Here is a 17510-nt window from a genome sequence, read left to right as displayed (position 1 = left end):
TGCGCCCTGGTGAGAGCCCTAAACAACTGTATCACCGACTGAGAGACCTCTACAAGAAGTGGATTAGGGGGAACCAGGTGACCAGCAACCAGCAGCCTATGTGAGCAGGAAGCTGTTCCCAAGAGAAACCTGCTACTCAGCAGTGGAGCTGGAGTGCTTGGCCATTAAGTGGGCATTAGAGACCTTTAAATACTACCTACTGGGAAGAGAGTTTGTCTTGGAAACTGACCACCGTGCCCTTCAATGGCTGGGGAGGATGAAAGACTCCAATGCGAGAATAACTCGTTGGTTCCTGGCCCTGCAGCCCTATAGGTTCCGGGTGCAGTATCGAGCAGGGAAGGAGAATGTCATTGCTGACTATTTGTCTCGCATCCCTGGATGCAAGTCTTCGGAGGGGGAGGGAAATGTGGAGAAGCTCACTGATGCTTCTCCGCTGTCCCTTCGTTCCTAAAATAAATGCAGGGAGATCGCTACGCATAGCGAGTGTGCTCAGGTGTACGATGGGTGCCTCACTAGTTGCTAGCCGGTTTCCTACAGCACAGTAGTTCGGTATCATATAATTAATTAATAGCTGCTCGGGGAAGGAGGTTCATTTCAAGACAGGATTTGTCTCCTGTTAGTATTAATTGACAGGTGTGTGCAAGGTATTAAAGGCAGTGGTCAGGTTGTGTAAGTGTGCCAGTCCTACAGCATTCCCATCCACTTAGAGTGAATGGCACAAGTACCCCGGTTATATCCACAGAAAGATCCAATATTGAACCCAACCTGATTAACAAAAGAGATAAATGCCTTCCCCCACAGGACACATTACAGAAACAGATGCTGTGGCTAGTTTGAAAGGTGTGCACCTTTTTAACTTGTCATTTAATATATCATTGCCCCCTTAACGGTTCAAAATCATTCATTTTATGTTTTATACCATATTTACTTGTTTTGCTGTGTTGTGCATTTCATTGTGTATCCTGCTTTAATGTTGTATTTTACTGTGTTTTTACTGTTTTTACTGTGAATGTTATTAGGTGTGAAGACTTCTGTCTTCAATGAAGCAAGATAGCGGGAGGGGAGGACAGACATTGCAAGTGCCATGGATGACTATGATAGCTGTACTTCCACGCCTACATGTCCATTGCGATCATATTTTAAAGCATGCCAGGTGTAGTAAGTTTTGTATTTTAGAAAGGAAGCTCAACCATGCACCTCTAATGTGTGTGCTTTCATAATGCACTTCCAGGATTTGCCACTAGCGAGCAATTACTGTGTGGTTGTGTCGCCCTCTGGAGTTATACATAGTAATTACACGAAAATACAATGAGTAGTATGAGAGAAAGTACTGTATGCCAGGTGTGCTAAATTTTACATTATTTAAAGGGACACTTTGCCACACATCTTCAATCTGTGTGCTTCCTTGATTACACTGACAGGATAAACCACTTGTCCACAATTACTGTATATGGTTGTGTAACACACAGTAATTACAACAAGGTATTTTGATGAACCACAGTAGGGTAATGTTATGTAATAACTATGACAATTCATCTCTCCTGATGCTTCAAATATTATATTAGGAGATTTTAATCATTGCAATCTTAAGAAATCTTTGACCAGTTTTTATCAATATGTCACCTTCCCTACATGTCGCAACAAAACTCTTGACCTATGTTATGGTTCCATTAAGGGGGCGTATAAGTCTAAGGTGGGACCTGCATTGGGTTCCTCCAATTATAACTCTGTGCACCTTCTACCTGTGTATAGACCTGTGCTGAGGAGGGAGAAGACAAAAAAAGCATGTCAAGGTCTGGTCTAAGGACAGTTCTCTTGCCCTTCAGGGGTGTTTTGATTGTACAGACTGGTCAGTGTTTCATGACTCCTCCTCTGATATTACTTACAGACGTTGTGTGCAGTTACACCTCCTTCTGCAAGGAATCTGTGATTCCTACTAAAGTTGTTAGGATGTTTCCTAACAACAAACCATGGATTTCCAAAGACATTAAGGGTTTGTTATATAAAAGGAATACGGAATAAGGAAGGTGATGTCAATACTGAGAGGGCATTAAAAAAGGAGGTTAAGGCTGAAATAAAAAGGCTAAACTTTTTAAAGTTTAAAGGTTAAGGATAAGATTGAGGCAGAACTCAGCAGTAACAACTTAAGGAGAGCCTAGAACAGAATGAAAACTATGACAGGATTACAAGAAAAGGGTGGCAGGGGGTCGCTCTGGATGGTTTTATTTCTGATAAACACCTGGCTGATCAATTAAATGGTTTTTATCTAAGATTTGATAATCACGATTTTACTGCTTTGATGTATGAGATAAGAGAAAAGACCACTGCCTCCCCACATTTGATACTGATGTGAAGAGAGTGGCTTACCTCTTTAGGCATACTAAGAGCTTAGGACCTGATAACATCTGCAGCCAGGTACTGAAAACTTGTGCTGACCAGCTCTGTAGCATCTTTCAGTATATTTTTACATTATTTCTTAAGTTGCAGAAGGTCCCTAAGCTTTGGAATCTTCCATTATTGTCCCAGTAGCCAAGAGTAGAACCCCCACTGCACTAAATTTTTTTTGGCCAGTAGCTTTGACTTCTTTAGTTATAAAGTCATTGAGTTTATCAAGACTGAGGTTTTAATGCAGGGTGAGGAACGGCTTGATCCGTTACAATTTCCATACAGGCTGGGTAGAGGTGTGGAGGATGCTGTTGATACATTGTAGCTGTACCATCGTTTGGAGGGCCCCAAGATGCATGCTAGACTCTTATTTATTGATTTCTCGGCGGCATTTAATACCATCCAACCATACATGCTTGCAGAGAGGCTTATCTGTCATTTTAAACTCAATTCTAACCTGATTGGATGGATTATGGACTTTTTAAGTGATAGGTCACAGTGTGTGAGAGTTAACGGTGCTCTCTCTAACCGGCTCTACTCATCTACCGGTTCCCCTCAAAGTTGCTGTCTCTCCCTCCTTCTTTACATCTTGTACACTAATGAGTGTCACAGCAACTACAAGAACAGACACATTTTAAAGTTTGCTGATGATACTGTTATTGTTAGCCTTCCTGAAGGGGAAGGAATATGATCATAGGCCAGTGGTGGATGACATTTGTGGCTTGGTGTGATGAGCCTTTCCTCCATCTAAATGTGTCAAAAACCAAAGACATGAGACATTGATTTCAAGAAGTCACAAGCAAGCACTCTGCCTACTGTTATAAAAGGTGTTGGATAGCTACATGGGTATTGTTCTTGATAACAAAATGTGTTTTGAATCCCATGTTGATGCTACCTCAAAAAAGGTCCAGCAAAGACTTTATTTTTTGAGAAAAATGTTTTAATGTTTCAACTGAAATGATGATTCTCTTTTATAGAAGGTTTACTGAATCTGTTTAAACCTTTTGTATTATTGCATGGTTTGGAAACTTAAATTTGTCCAATAAGAACAGATTTGGAAGTCTTGTTAATATGGCCAGTAAGATCTCAGGGGGGAGTCATGCCAAGATTTTGGACATTTATAACAGGCAGGTCCTTAGGAAGGCTTACGCTATATTGGATTGTCAGGACCATCCACTCCAGAGGGAGTTTGTGCTTTGCCCTCAGGTCAGCTTTTCAGGGCTACTGTCTGTATGAGACTCTGTGTCTCTTTCATCCCTAGTGCAATTGATATGCTTAATGGCAGATAGCATTCTGGTTTGCATTTCTTGCACTACCTTGTACACTGGCACACACATATTTACACACTAGCACATTGTACTTGGTATGAATTTCTTTTTCCCAGTACATTGCACATTTGTACATTTGCACACCGGCTTATTTATTTATTTTTAACTTGGTATGAACTTCCATTCCCTGTACTAGCTGTACTATGTACTGTATTATGATTATTGTGATGATGTTGTAGTCGATGTTGTCCTTTTGTATTCTGTTGGTTGTGAACCTTGGCTGCAAAACATTTTTCCCCTAAGTGGATAATAAAGATAACCTAACCTAACTGACAAACACAGCTGCTTTACTTAGCTAGCGAGCAAGTCAATTGAGAAAAAAAATGTCCCTAGTTATGGCTACTTTTTCTTTCCTTCCTTAAATGATATATCTAAGATCAGCCCGCAAACACATTTTCATACAAAGCTTTTTATTCATGAGTATCGGTTCCCTGATGCCATGTTCATATGAAAAGCAACAAGTAGAGGAGCTGCCTTGTCTTCTGTAAACCTTCCGCCAGACAACAATGGCTGTTCAATCCGCGTTTTTGTCTGTTCTTGTGAAGTTTGATGTCATCTTTCATGGGCCAAGTACAGTTCCAATACAGAAGAACGCAAGTGACCAAGAACGCTTAAAATGCCCAGATGTGTTCTTGTTCTGCCCCTTTTATCGAGGCTGCATCTTTTTTTTTTATTAATTTTTTATTTTTGAAGTATGAATAACACACAATGAACAAAGAGGGAGGGAAAGGTTACATGTAAAAGGCATCAAATCAAATATGCACTCAATCCAAAAATAACTTAAAAATATAGCTGCAAGCAGCAATGAAGGGGCCAAACACCTCAGGGCCACCAGGTAGACAACTAATGAGAACAACCCCTGACCAAGACACCAATCCATCACAGGCTGAACAGACACATTGACACCCACTCTTACACTCACACCTACGGGCAATATAGCATGTCCAATTGACATTACCTGAATGCGTTGGGACTGTGGTAGAAAAACCAGAATACCCAGAGGAAAGCCACATGAACGCAGGGAAAAGGTACAAACTGAATGCAGATGCACCCCGAACTTGAAACCTCCATAATGTTAGACAGTAATGCTACCCATTTGCACCACCGCACTGCCCTCCACTACATATATGTCAAGCTTAAACATAAGCAGTGCCATAAAATGCAGTGTGCCTTCTTGGGACATTGCAATGAGAAGTGCCAATGCTGTTGGAGGAGAGCAATTTTTGGGTATTTGAAAAAATCCAAAATAATGGGAAAAATGGCAGAGAACATACCATATTAGCTGAATATAATAAAATGTCCCTGATTAGAAAAGGACCCCTCATTTTTTAACACCTTTTTTGGCAAAAGACTTTTTGAAGATCAAATCTTATTTATTTAAAGAAATCATTTCATTTGATACCACCAGGCTTCTAAATAGCTTCATACCCCAGGCTGTGAAGATCAGGAACACTCTTGCACCCCCCCCCCCCTCACTGAACCATTAATCCCCCCATAGGACCAAACAGACACTATTCAGCACTAGTGCAATCCATTTCATGCTGCACCTGGCACTTTTTGTACAGACAAAAAAAATATCATTTATTGACAGTACATGCTGTTATTCCCCTCCAAATGTTTACAAAACTGAGTGTATTGTTTATGGATATATTTTGTTTTAATTATCTTTGTAATTTATATACACTGTTGATATAGGAGAAACCGCATTTCATTCTTGATTGTACGCAAGTGCATGATAAAATGACAATAAAGGAAATCTCAATCTGAAATCAATTTAATAAAATACACTGAATAAAACAAGGTACTCTGATATATTTTTTTACATCTGTTAGATGAAATTACCACATTTAAATAAAAATAAAAATAAACTAGTCTACTGGGATTTCTAGTACCACTCAACAAACTCAGATAAATGGCCCCATCTGCTGTTCTTAATGTATAATGACATTAAAAAGTCTAGTCCTCCCATGTAAGACAACCCCGCTTTTCAGATGTAATTTCTGAAGTAGAAAAAAAAACCGCTGTCTAACATTCAGGCCAATATGGAAAGTCCAAGTGTTTCTTCAACAGTATTTAGTGTATTAGTTGTGGCAATAGGTCAAAAGGTGCAGGAGATGTGCCTACTTTAAGTGCTACAAACTGATTGTATCTTAGCAGCCATGCCATTTGGACGCTGAACCATGTGCTCATTTTCCAGTTAGGACCTGATATGTAATGATGTAATGACCTACAAAAAATTGGTCGCAATATCTGCTTTGCTTTGTGTGGTCTGTGCCTTGTGATGTCCATTAGAACAAAATGTCATTAAAAACTAAGTACATGGACACATGGGTGTTTAAACCTGTTTTTCAGTATATCACCCCAAAGTGGCCAAATTTCCCTAAACTTGCTGTGTGGCACCCAGGCCTAATTGTAAGCATGTGTATTGACTTTTATACCAATGAACAAAAGCATTGCAGAGATATGGCCACTCTTCCTTTATGGCGACTTCACAGGTGAAGTTGTGGGTACACTGCGGCCACATTGTTCAACCTGGCAACTATTCTTTAACAACTGTTAAAGACAATGGTCCAAAGAGGTAATACACAAAACCTCATTGTGCCATAACTCTAGGAGGAGGTGGTTAAATGTGTTTTTGACAAAATCAAAGATGGATGAAACACAAAATGGCTGATGTGGAGGTTTGATAAGTTCCCAGATAGGATCCTTAACTTTGATGAAGAACAAGAAATTTAGTTGAGATATCTGCTTTTCTGCCAGAGTAATGGGTATTTTAATGATTAATGGTATAGCGCCCCCAAGTGGCCAAATTTCATGAAACTTGGTGCATACCCAGTGTTGCTAATACCAACAAAGTGTACCAAGTTTGGCATCACTCCACCAAAGCATTGCTGAGATATGACTCACTTCCTGTTTTGGTGTCTTCACCATGGAATTTCATTGGACGACAGCGGCCATATTGTTTTCCCTAGCAAAATTCTTTGAATAACTTTAGGTCAGCTCTGTAGATGATACGGACTAAATCTGGTGGTGATAGGATCAACAGGCTAGGAGTGGAAAGTAGGTTTTTCGAAACATACATATGACTCAGAACAAAGGAACACACACGTTATGATGCGCTCACACACAATAGCGCAAGACATTCGCTCGAACCTACATATAAGTGTAAATACATACACGTGCTTCACTTATTGTATATAAATGTATTGCAGTACTGCCTTGATGTTATATTTCAATAAATTCATTATTTTTCCAAGGTTGTCTGTTGTAATGTTACACGTGGAATGAATATCACCAATCTCTGCTGATCAGAATTCTAAATACCTTCACCTCTTAGTTGAATCATCAGTGTTATTTGATTAGTTAGCTAATATTGTGATTTGATTAAGACTAACTATTGATGCGGTCATTTTGATTATGATTATTAATTTAATTATTAATTGAAGTTCCAAATTAATCGTTTAGTATATTTTATGAGACTGATATACAAAACGAAATTCAGACTCATCTTTTATTTTAATCACTATGGTAGACGCCATAATCTGTATGGCGCCTCCATATGTTTAATTTAATTACCTCATGTAAGGATATTCCTTACATGTAAGTGGTACCCCCCTCTAATCGTAGGCATTGTCCCTACATCAGTATGGGGAGTTGATAAAACACTGACTGAAATATTATTTTTATCAATAGAGTTTTGTACCAACCAGAAATCTATACGTGATTGTCGAGAACCATCTTTATTACTCCAGGTAAAAGACCTGTCCTCTGGAAATTTATCCCTCCAAACATCCGCCAGATCAAAGCATTCCATGAGAAGTTCTAAATTGGACCTTTGAGAAGTGGGCTGTCGAGCTGGCCATCAATAGCATTATTTAGAGTAATGTTAAAATCCACTCCAAGCCATACCAATGCATTTGGAAACTTGGCAAGCTAATATAAAATCCTATTCTCCACAGCCTCAAGCAAGTGATCATTGTCAAGTTTAGAACTGTATCCATAGATGTTGGCAATTATAAGATAAATATTATTATTATAAATGGCAATAAGGCATACATAATGACCGGAAATGTCACAATCGGTAGGTAGAATATCACCATTGAAATTGTTTGTCAAAATAGCAACCCCAGCAGAGCACTCAGATCCATGTCAAAGCCATATGTCATTACCCCACTGTGATTGCCAGAATTTCACATCTCCAGCAATGGAATGAGATTCTTGCAAAAAAACAAAATTAGTTCTAAGCTGTTTAGTGAAAAGAAATAAAGCCTTTCATTTTATATTTTGTCTTAACCCCTGGTACTAAGTGATGCTCTAGAAACAGATATTAGGACAGTGGACATTAGGGAGTGTTGTGCCATGATTCTAACAGAGACGTGGCTAACCTCCATGATACCTGATGGGGCAGTGCAACCACAGGGTTTTTCTTTGTTCCGGACGGACAGAACAGCTGAATCCACGGGGAAGAACAAAGGTGGGGGCCTCTGCTGCTTGGTCAATAACAACTGGTGGACGGACGTTCAGGTCCTTTCACAACACTGCTCACCTAGCCTGGAATTACTTGCAATCAAGTGTCCCTTTTTACCTACCAAGGGAAATCTCTGCTGTTCTCATGGCAGCGGTTTACATTCAACCACGAGCTGACGCTAACACTGCATTGAGCGAACTCTACAGCAAAACTAGCAAACTCCAGAATCGCTATCCTGAGGCAGCCCCCATCATCGCAGGTGACTTCAACCGCTGCAACTTAAAAAAGGTAATGCCAAAATATCACCAACATGTCTCCTGCTCGACAACAAACGGAAAGACTCTTGACCACTGCTACACTACAATACAGCATGCCTACCGTGCTATTGCACGGCTGGCTTTTGGCAGCTCAGAGCACAACTCTGTGCTCCTACTTCCTGTTTACAAACAGAAGTTGAAAACCACGCCCACAACAGTGAGAACCGTGCGACGCTGGACGGGTGACTCCATACTACAGCTGCAGGGTGGGCTAGAAATCACGGACTGGAGTGTATTCAAAACCACAGACCTGGATGTGTATGCAGATCATGTCACTGGATACATTAACAGGCTGGTGGAGTAATGCATTCCCACCAAGACTGTTCATTCATTTCCGAACTGCAAACCATGGATGAACTCAGACATCCATAATAAACTAAGGGAACGGAGTACCACTTTCAAATCAGGGGACTCTAATCTCTACAAAAAGGCCAAGTATGACCTCAGAAAGGCCATCAAAGCTGCAAAGGTGGATTACAAAAACAAACTGGAATCACAGTACGGGGGATCAGACACCAGACACATGTGGCAAGGACTGAGGGCCATCACTGACTACAAGGGGCGCTCAGTAGGAGTCATCCACACCGACCCCGCCCTACCAGATGAGCTGAACCGGTTTTATACTCACTTTGAGAGGGAGAACTCTGAGCTAACCATCAAAATGGCCATCCATCCAGAGGACTACGTACTGCAACTGTCTGAGTCAGAGGTCCGTAGTACCTTTAGGAGGGTGAAAGCGGGGAAGGCAGTGGGCCCAGATGGAATTCCCCCCGTGTCTTCAAGACCTGTGCGGACCAGCTCGCTCCTGTGTTCACGGACATCTTTAACGAATCACTGCAGCAGTCTGTCGTCCCAGTGTGCTTCAAAGCGACAACCATTGTGCCGTTACCCAAGAAGACCAAGGTAACAGGCCTCAATGACTATTGTCCAATGGCTTTAACACCGATAGCCATGAAGTGCCTGGAGAAGTTGGTTATGGCACACATAAACAATACTATCCCCGACTCCTTGGACCCACTACAGTTCGCATACAAACAAAACAGGTCTGTGGACGATGCCATCTCCCTCACACTACACACTGCCCTGGAACACTTAGACACGAGGGACACCTACGTCAGTTAGTCTTGTTTATTGACTACAGCTTAGCGTTCAACACCATCATTCCCTCCAAGCTGGTCCTGAAACTGAGGGACCTGGGCCTGGGCACTCCCATCTGCAATTAAATTATGGACTTCCTGACAGGCAGGCCTCAAGTGGTAAAGATTGGTAACAACACCTCATCCGCTCTGGTCCTCAACACCGGAGTGCCACAAGGCTGCTGCCTCAGCTCATGTCTGTACTCTCTGTTCACACATGACTGTACAGCCATACACAGTAACAATCATAGTAAACGAATCATTAAGTTTGCAGACGACACCACAGTTATTGGCCTGATAAGCAACAATGATGAGATGGAGTACAGAGATGAGGTAGCCCAGCTAACGCGGTAGTGCAAGGACAACAGCCTTGCACTGAATGTCAGCAATGTCATCATGGACTTCAGGAACCACAGAGGGACCAACTCCCCCATCAGCCTAGACGGAACACCGGTGGAAATCGTCAGTTGCTTCCGTTTATTGGGCATACAGGTCTCCAATGACTTAACGTGGAGCCGCAACACCGAGGTCACGCTCAAGAAGGCACACCAACGCCTCTACCCCCTACGGTGCCTCAGGAAATGTGGCATAAGCACACGGTGGCTTGTGAACATTTATCGTGGCACCATAGAAAGCGTTCTGATGGGTGGCATCACTGTGTGGTATGGTAATACTACTGTACAGGACAGGGAAGCCATCCAGAGGGTTGTGAAGACAGCGGAAAAGATCATTGGGTGTGAACTTCCATCCATCGAGGAGATCTTTTGGACCAGGTGTCGCAACAAGGCCAGCTCCATCATACAGGACCACAATCACCCTGGGCACCAACTGTTCTCCCCCCTGCGGTCCAGTCACCGGTACCACAGCATTCGTACCAGGACAAGTAGGTTCAAGAACAGTGTCTACCCACAGGCAGTGCACCTACTGAACTGTTAATCACTCAATTCTGGACTCATAATTGCACTGGGAACTCGGCTACACAGCCTGCAGGCACTCTCACTGTACCGTACTGCTCCGGCCACTTACCATTTATCATGTATCATTATACTGCATTGTACTGCACTGGTCACTCTAGAATTATCATTCATTATTATGCTTCGTTACTATCACATTTTTTTGTTAATATTTATTATGCCATTACCACCCTATTGTTAATAATTATTATGCTGTTTTTATCTGCACTTGGTCACTTTACCACATTTTAGAATTTAGAATTTAGAAATGATGTTACAATTTATGTTATAAGTTTAATATTTATGTTTAAGAGTGTTACTGCGGGAGTGAGTGGGGAGTAAGAATTCCATTGTACTTGTTACAAATGGCAATAAAGAATCTTGAATCTTGAATCTTAAGATAAAGTGAAAGGACAGCAGTAAGAAAATATTACTAATAAGCTAAGCACAAAAAACGTTTTTGGTAAAGGATTGGAAATTTAAGCAAAATTTTACCATATTAAGTTCTATTTTCAATGAAAAGGGAAAACAGCCCGTGCTTTAACAAACTTACGCTACACAATATTTTAAATAACACAAAAGACTTTAACACAAAAGGGCTTTAACTTTAAACATTTCACAAGATCAGCAATGCAAAGTGGTTCAGCTAACCTGAGTAATTCGTCAAGAACAGGTAATGAGGTAGTGTAGTTTTAAACTGCATCTTAACCAGCTTGGTACCTCAATGAATAGAAAACAGTCAGTGTCTTAACACCCTGGTTTATATCTCAACTAGGCAAAATCTCACACTCTCCCTCAATAAACGCACGTCCGCTGGCATAGTAGGCTATCTTGCCAGCGTCTTGCGCATTTTTAATTGCTGACCACAGCTTGTTCCTTCACTCCGCATCCCCTCTGGAAAAGTCTTCTTTGAACTGTATCGATCTTGTAGATACGATGAGTTCTTTGCTGCTCTCCATAACGCATCCCTGTAAATCCTCGAGGTAAACCGAAGGATGATGGGTCTGGGTCTGTTGTCGGTCGGGTGCTTCTTACCAAGGCGGTGGACAACATCGATGACCTCTGTGAGTTTAGCTCGCTCCTCAGGTAAAACAGCTTGGCAGATCTTGATAGCATCTAGGCACACATTTTCTTTTTATTTCGATGTATCAGGCACTCCATTCAACTTCAAGTTCCACCATCTGGTGTAGGTTTCAAGCTCATCCAATCTCCGTTGGGTATGTTTTAGGGGTTCTTCCACCTTGTCAAAACGCCTCTCGAGCTTAGAGACCCTCTCTTTCACATTCTTGAGAACAGCACAGGCTACCTCTAACTTCTTGTCCAAGTTCAGTATTTTTTGCGAATTTTCGCCAACCAATTTCTCAATCGCATCAGACTTCGCATTGATGAGAGTTGAAATTATCTCCGTGCTGGATGAGAAGCCTTGTGCAGAAGAAAGTGCTTTCTCAGTCATTTTCTTTTCAGCAGCAGGTAGTTTGCTTGGAGTTATCGGCAGAGGAGGAAACTCCTCACCTTCCATGATAAGAGTCAGAGTCATTAGTAGTCTGTGTAATCGTGACAGCCACTGGCCAAGGTGTCGAAGGGGTTAGCATCGCTAACATTGCTAGCTTGCTTCACCTTATCTAAACCTTGCTTTCATCTGTCATTTTGGTTCTCCAAAGAGTCACATAGACATTCAAATGTAACCCTTAACTGAAGTATGTTCACCAATTGTGTTAAAAAGCATTCTATCAGTAACTATAAAAAGTTTGGTGAATCCAGCTCTAACAAATGTAGGTGCTCAAGCCGCCATCTTGGCCAGCCACCTCTTATCGAGGATGCATCATTGGTTGGTGACTTGACCAGTGAGAACGCATCTGATATCCCGGAAGTCACTGCAAGAATGATGGTAGGAGAGACGAGCGAGAAACTGCACAATTGTAAGTTTTTACTCTTCTTATTTCAAGTAAATGGTACCTGTAAATCAGCCTCTAAACAAAATGACAGGACATGGGCAGTATAGTTGCAGCATATTTGTCAGGAGTGACACTATGCCCAGGTAGTTCGCCCTCCTAGGGATCCGCCCGCCACAAGAATGCCAGGACAAGGTGAGTAGGAGCAACTCTTTATTCTTTTAAAAAAAACACAAAATTTAAGGCAATTCATAAAATCTGAGACGCCGCTATCCCTCTCCCAGCGAAGCCCTTCCCCCTATCCTTCTATCCACCCCTGTCTGCCCTCCCCGGCTACAAACAGGCGGGAACGCTACCCAGCCGCTCACACCAAAAGAAGAAAAGAAAAAAGAAAAAAACAGAATCCCCACACACACACTTAGCCTCACTGCACACACCCGTGATCTGGCGTCCCCGCCCACTTGGACGCCGGGAGAGAGAAGACTACTCAATCTCACTGCCGAGGGGAAGTGCTGCCGCTGTGGGGGAGGCTCCTCACACGCACGCACACCACACAAGACGTACAAAAATGAAACGAAAATATAAGGGGGGACGTAGCTCAGCCCGCGCCACACTGCCGGGCTTCGCCTACGTCCCAAAAAAACAAAAAAAGAAATTAAATAAACTCCAGACAAGGCCCCCGCGTCACTCCTGCGGGGGCTGGCGGCTCCGGCGGCGACCCACGTCTTCTCCCCGGTAGTAACTCCGCCGGCTCCGCGGGATCGCACTGAGGGAGACACAGAACAGCAGCCGGTCAGCCCTCCCTCTCCACCCCGTGCTGGTGACCCACGCACTCTCTTAAGGTTTCGCGGTGCCACCTCCCTTCCAGCTAGGGGATCACCTCCCCAGCACGGGCTTCCACGGGGTGGGGGCTCCCTTCGGCCCCGGCTGCGTCCGGAACCAAGCGTTGTTTTCCCCGCTCCCTCAGGGATTCACCGCTAGAGCCCCTTCGGTCGCCGCTCTTCTGAAGCCGCCTAAAACACACAAACACACTCGCGCATCTCGCACACCAAAGCAAAAACCAAAAGAAATTAACCAAAGCAAACTCAAAACCCGCTCTGGGTCGCGACTCCCAGAGCTCAAAGAAAAAAACAGCAAACCAAAATAAACCCTAAACTCAGCCGTGCCGGCACGTTCAAAAAAAGAAATCAAAAAAACCTGGCTCCACGCTAAAATCCCGTGTGATAACCTCCGTTAGCGTCTCTGGCGTGTTACTCCCACTCACCTGCCTAAATAGTCCCAGCGAAAATTACACACAGACAGGCAACAGGTGCGGAGCACACAGCAGGCAGCGAACACCGTCAATTACCAATTATTCCATCCCGAGCCCCCTCGCTCTCCCAGGGAGTGCAGCGCGGTCATGTCGGGAGGAACTCCTGACATATTTGCTTATTTTATATAGCCTAGGAAACGTCCAATTTGTAAGTTTGCTCCGACTTTCATGGGGAGTAGGCTTCGGTTAGCTAGCGCTATTCAGTTCAGTGGAGACGGTAGTTAATGTTAGCTAAGTTAGCATGGGCTATAGAAAACATAACTTGAGGGATGGCTTTTTAGCTTTGTAGTTGATTGCACTTTTCAAATGTCATATCGATCATATGAATATTGCAACCCATAGGAAAATTTTGCTGAATAACTATTAAATAAGAATTATTAAAATAAGTAAATCCTAAATAAAATGTTCAGTATAATTAAATGTTGTTCCTTTAAGAAAAATACCTGCCAGTGTTCACTCTTGTGTTAGGTGTCATTTTCCTATTGGTTCAAACTGCAGTAGTCCCGCCTTTATGTCAATCTTAATTTTCAATGCCATGATAGGTTTTTTCTGCAGTTTCTAGCGAATGAAGCAGACGTGTTGATCTGACAGAGAATAAACTGATTTGAAAGTTAATAAAAAACCATCTATTTTTAGTTAAAAACACAAAATATCAAAGAACCTTTGGAGGAGCAGTTTATCTTCACTATTCCTCTGTTTATTCCTGCGAATCTCGGTGAGTTTTACTTTTATTAGATAGCGTGACTAGTTTGCGCTAGCCACAACTAAGCTCCATTGGTATTACTGTAGAATACTGTAATTCTTGGCTATACACTTGAACAAGAATGTTTTCTGATAAATATGTACAAGTGAAAGTGTAGTTCATTTTCAGTGTATTAATACAGTTTAATGTAGTTTTGATTAGATACGTTCATTGCTTGGTGATATTTCTTAGCGCATGCAGCCTGTGTTAGCCGCATTATGTTGCGAGCACAGTGTTCACGTGAACCGAGCATGCAGTAGTTTTTCAGGTGAATTGCTCGGTAGACGTATTGTAATCACTCCTTGCATGTGTTAGCATTTTTTCTCTTACGGAAATTGCCGTGTGCAGGTGGGTTTCAATGTGCAATATTTCATACATGTTTAAAGTATTAACCACTTTGAATATCTATTTTCTTTGTAATTAGAAATTGCAACTTTACAGTTAAACTTTGAGTCTTACAGCAAGCTATACTGAATAATGTTTAAGTAATAAGAGTACAGGTTTAAACAGACAGTTGAAGTTTAATTTTATTGAAATATACAGTGGATTTGGAATTGTATATATCAGTCCTGTTTTATTATTCAGGCTGGGTTTTTTTTGTACCTGTGCGATACCTTGGATCTCTCCCGGACGCGGGAGATGGCGAGCCGTCCAGTTGAACTCTTCACCAAGGAGGATTTCTTCTGTATTGAGGTGTTACAACCATGGTCATTACTGTTTGTGTTTGTGTTTGTTCATCTTCCCCGATGTATGTGTTTTGGAGTCTTCCATCATTTCCTGGCCGGCCCGCTCCCTTCAAAGAGGCTCAGTCCGCGCAAGGGAAGAGACCACTTGTTGTTTATGCATTTTGTGATTGTTTTGTTATTTTGAGATTTATTTTGTTAGGTCAGTTAGTTTCCCTCTCTCGTTAGTTAGAGTGTGTTTTGTTTGTTATTTTGGCTTGTCAACTCCTGAGTTTGTGTTCCCTGTTACCCACTTTATTTATGTTATATGTTTTTTTTGTCTTTAAATGTTAGTGTAATAAATTCTGTTACACGTTTCCCAGTGTTTGCGACTGTGGTCTCCCTTTTTTTCCCTGTTATGGTCTGACCCTTATTATTATTGTTATAATTATTGTTGTTAGAAGAGTTTAAAAGTTGCCTTCCCGAAAAGATCATCCTATACCTAAATGAGCAAAAGGTCCCTTCGCAAGCTGTAGCAGCTGTAATGGCGGATGAGTTTGTGCTCACCCATAAGGGTACGTTCTCGTCTCTGAGGCGAGAGGCTACGGAGCGTAATATCGGTTCAAAATCATCACCTAGTGTACCCAAGTCTTCCAAGTCCCCTGATCCCTCTGGTGAAACCCGTGAATGTTTTTATTGCCATGGAGTTGGACATCTCATTGCTGTTTGCCCAGCTTTAAAATGTAAAACTCAGCTACAGAAAGCACAAGGTGCTGCAAAGAGTGTAGGTCTTATTCACACTCCGTCTCTGCCTGTCGACAGCAGGTTAGTTATGTCATCTGTTGACCCCTCATTTGAACCGTTTCTTTTAGATGGGGTTGTTTTGCTTTCCGATACACACACTGTACGTTGCCCTGTGTGCATCCTCAGAGATACTGGAGCAGCCCAGTCCCTCATTTTGGCAAGTGCTTTGCCATTTTCGGAGAGATCGTCCTGTGGATCGGACGTGCTCGTGCAAGGCATTGAGCTAGGGATTGTGAGAATCCCTTTGCACACTGTTTACCTACAGTCAGATGTCGTATCTGGGTTCGTGAAAGTCGCCGTGTGTCTAAAGTTGCCGGTTAAAGGAGTCGCCTTCATCCTTGGTAACGACTTAGCGGGAGGAAAGGTGTTTTCCTTGCCCGAAGTCACTGGCGACCCTGAAGTGAACATCCGCACCGATGAGTTAGGGCGTGAGTTTCCCTCTGTGTTTACAGCGTGCGTGGTCACGCACGCTCAAACTCGTAAATTCGAGGATGTGGTGGATCTCTCTGACACTTTTCTGTGTGATGAGGACTTGACGCTGACGCGTCTCTGTCCCACTGTTTCGCTGTAGTCGTAAGCAAGGCGGACTTGTCACAACATCCTGTAGCTTATTTCTTTGATGGTGAGGTACTCATGCGAAAATGGACACCTCCTGGGTCCGCACATGAGTGGACTTCTGTGTTTCAGGTAGTAGTTCCAAGGTCCTCCAGAAGTCACGTTCTGGCGGTAGCTCACGATCACGAACAGTCTGGACACCTTGGAGTGAAGAAAACATATCATCGTATTTTGAAACATTTCTTTTGGCCAGCTCTGAAATCTGATGTTACTAAATATTGCCGTTCCTGCCACTCCTGTCAAATTTCGGGAAAGTCCAACCAGGTCATTCCCCCTGCTCCGCTAAGGCCAATTCCTGTGATGGGTGAACCGTTCGAGAGGATTATTATTGATTGTGTTGGACCGCTGCCCAGAACTAGGGCAGGAAATGTGTATCTTTTAACTTTGATGTGCGCGGCCACCAGGTATCCTGAGGCCATATCTCTGCGCACCCTTAAAGCAAAAACTGTGGTTAAAGCCCTAGTGAAATTCTGTTTGACATTTGGATTGCCAAAATTTATTCAGACAGATCAGGGATCAAATTTCACTTCCAAACTCTTCGCCAACGTGATTAAACATTAAACACCAGGTTTCTAGTGCTTACCACCCAGAATCCCAGGGCGCCTTGGAAAGGTTCCATCAAACCTTGAAGACAATGCTTCGTACATACTACCTCACTGAGGGAAAAGAATGGGATGAGGCAGTTTCCCTTCTTCTGTTTGCCATTTGTGACACAGTGCAAGAATCCCTTGGATTCAGTCCAGCCGAATTAGTGTTTGGTCACATGGTTCGTGGTCCACTGAAGGTTCTGCAAGAGCAGTGGTTATCCTCCGATCAGGTGCAGTCTGGTCCTAGAAATGTGCTGGATTACGTATCCACTTTCCGTGAGCGGTTACACACAGTGTGTGACTTAGCCA

Source organism: Megalops cyprinoides, chromosome 14 (genome assembly GCF_013368585.1).
Source record: "Megalops cyprinoides isolate fMegCyp1 chromosome 14, fMegCyp1.pri, whole genome shotgun sequence".
Classification (NCBI taxonomy): Eukaryota; Metazoa; Chordata; class Actinopteri; order Elopiformes; family Megalopidae; genus Megalops; species Megalops cyprinoides.
This window is presented reverse-complemented; position numbering follows the sequence as displayed.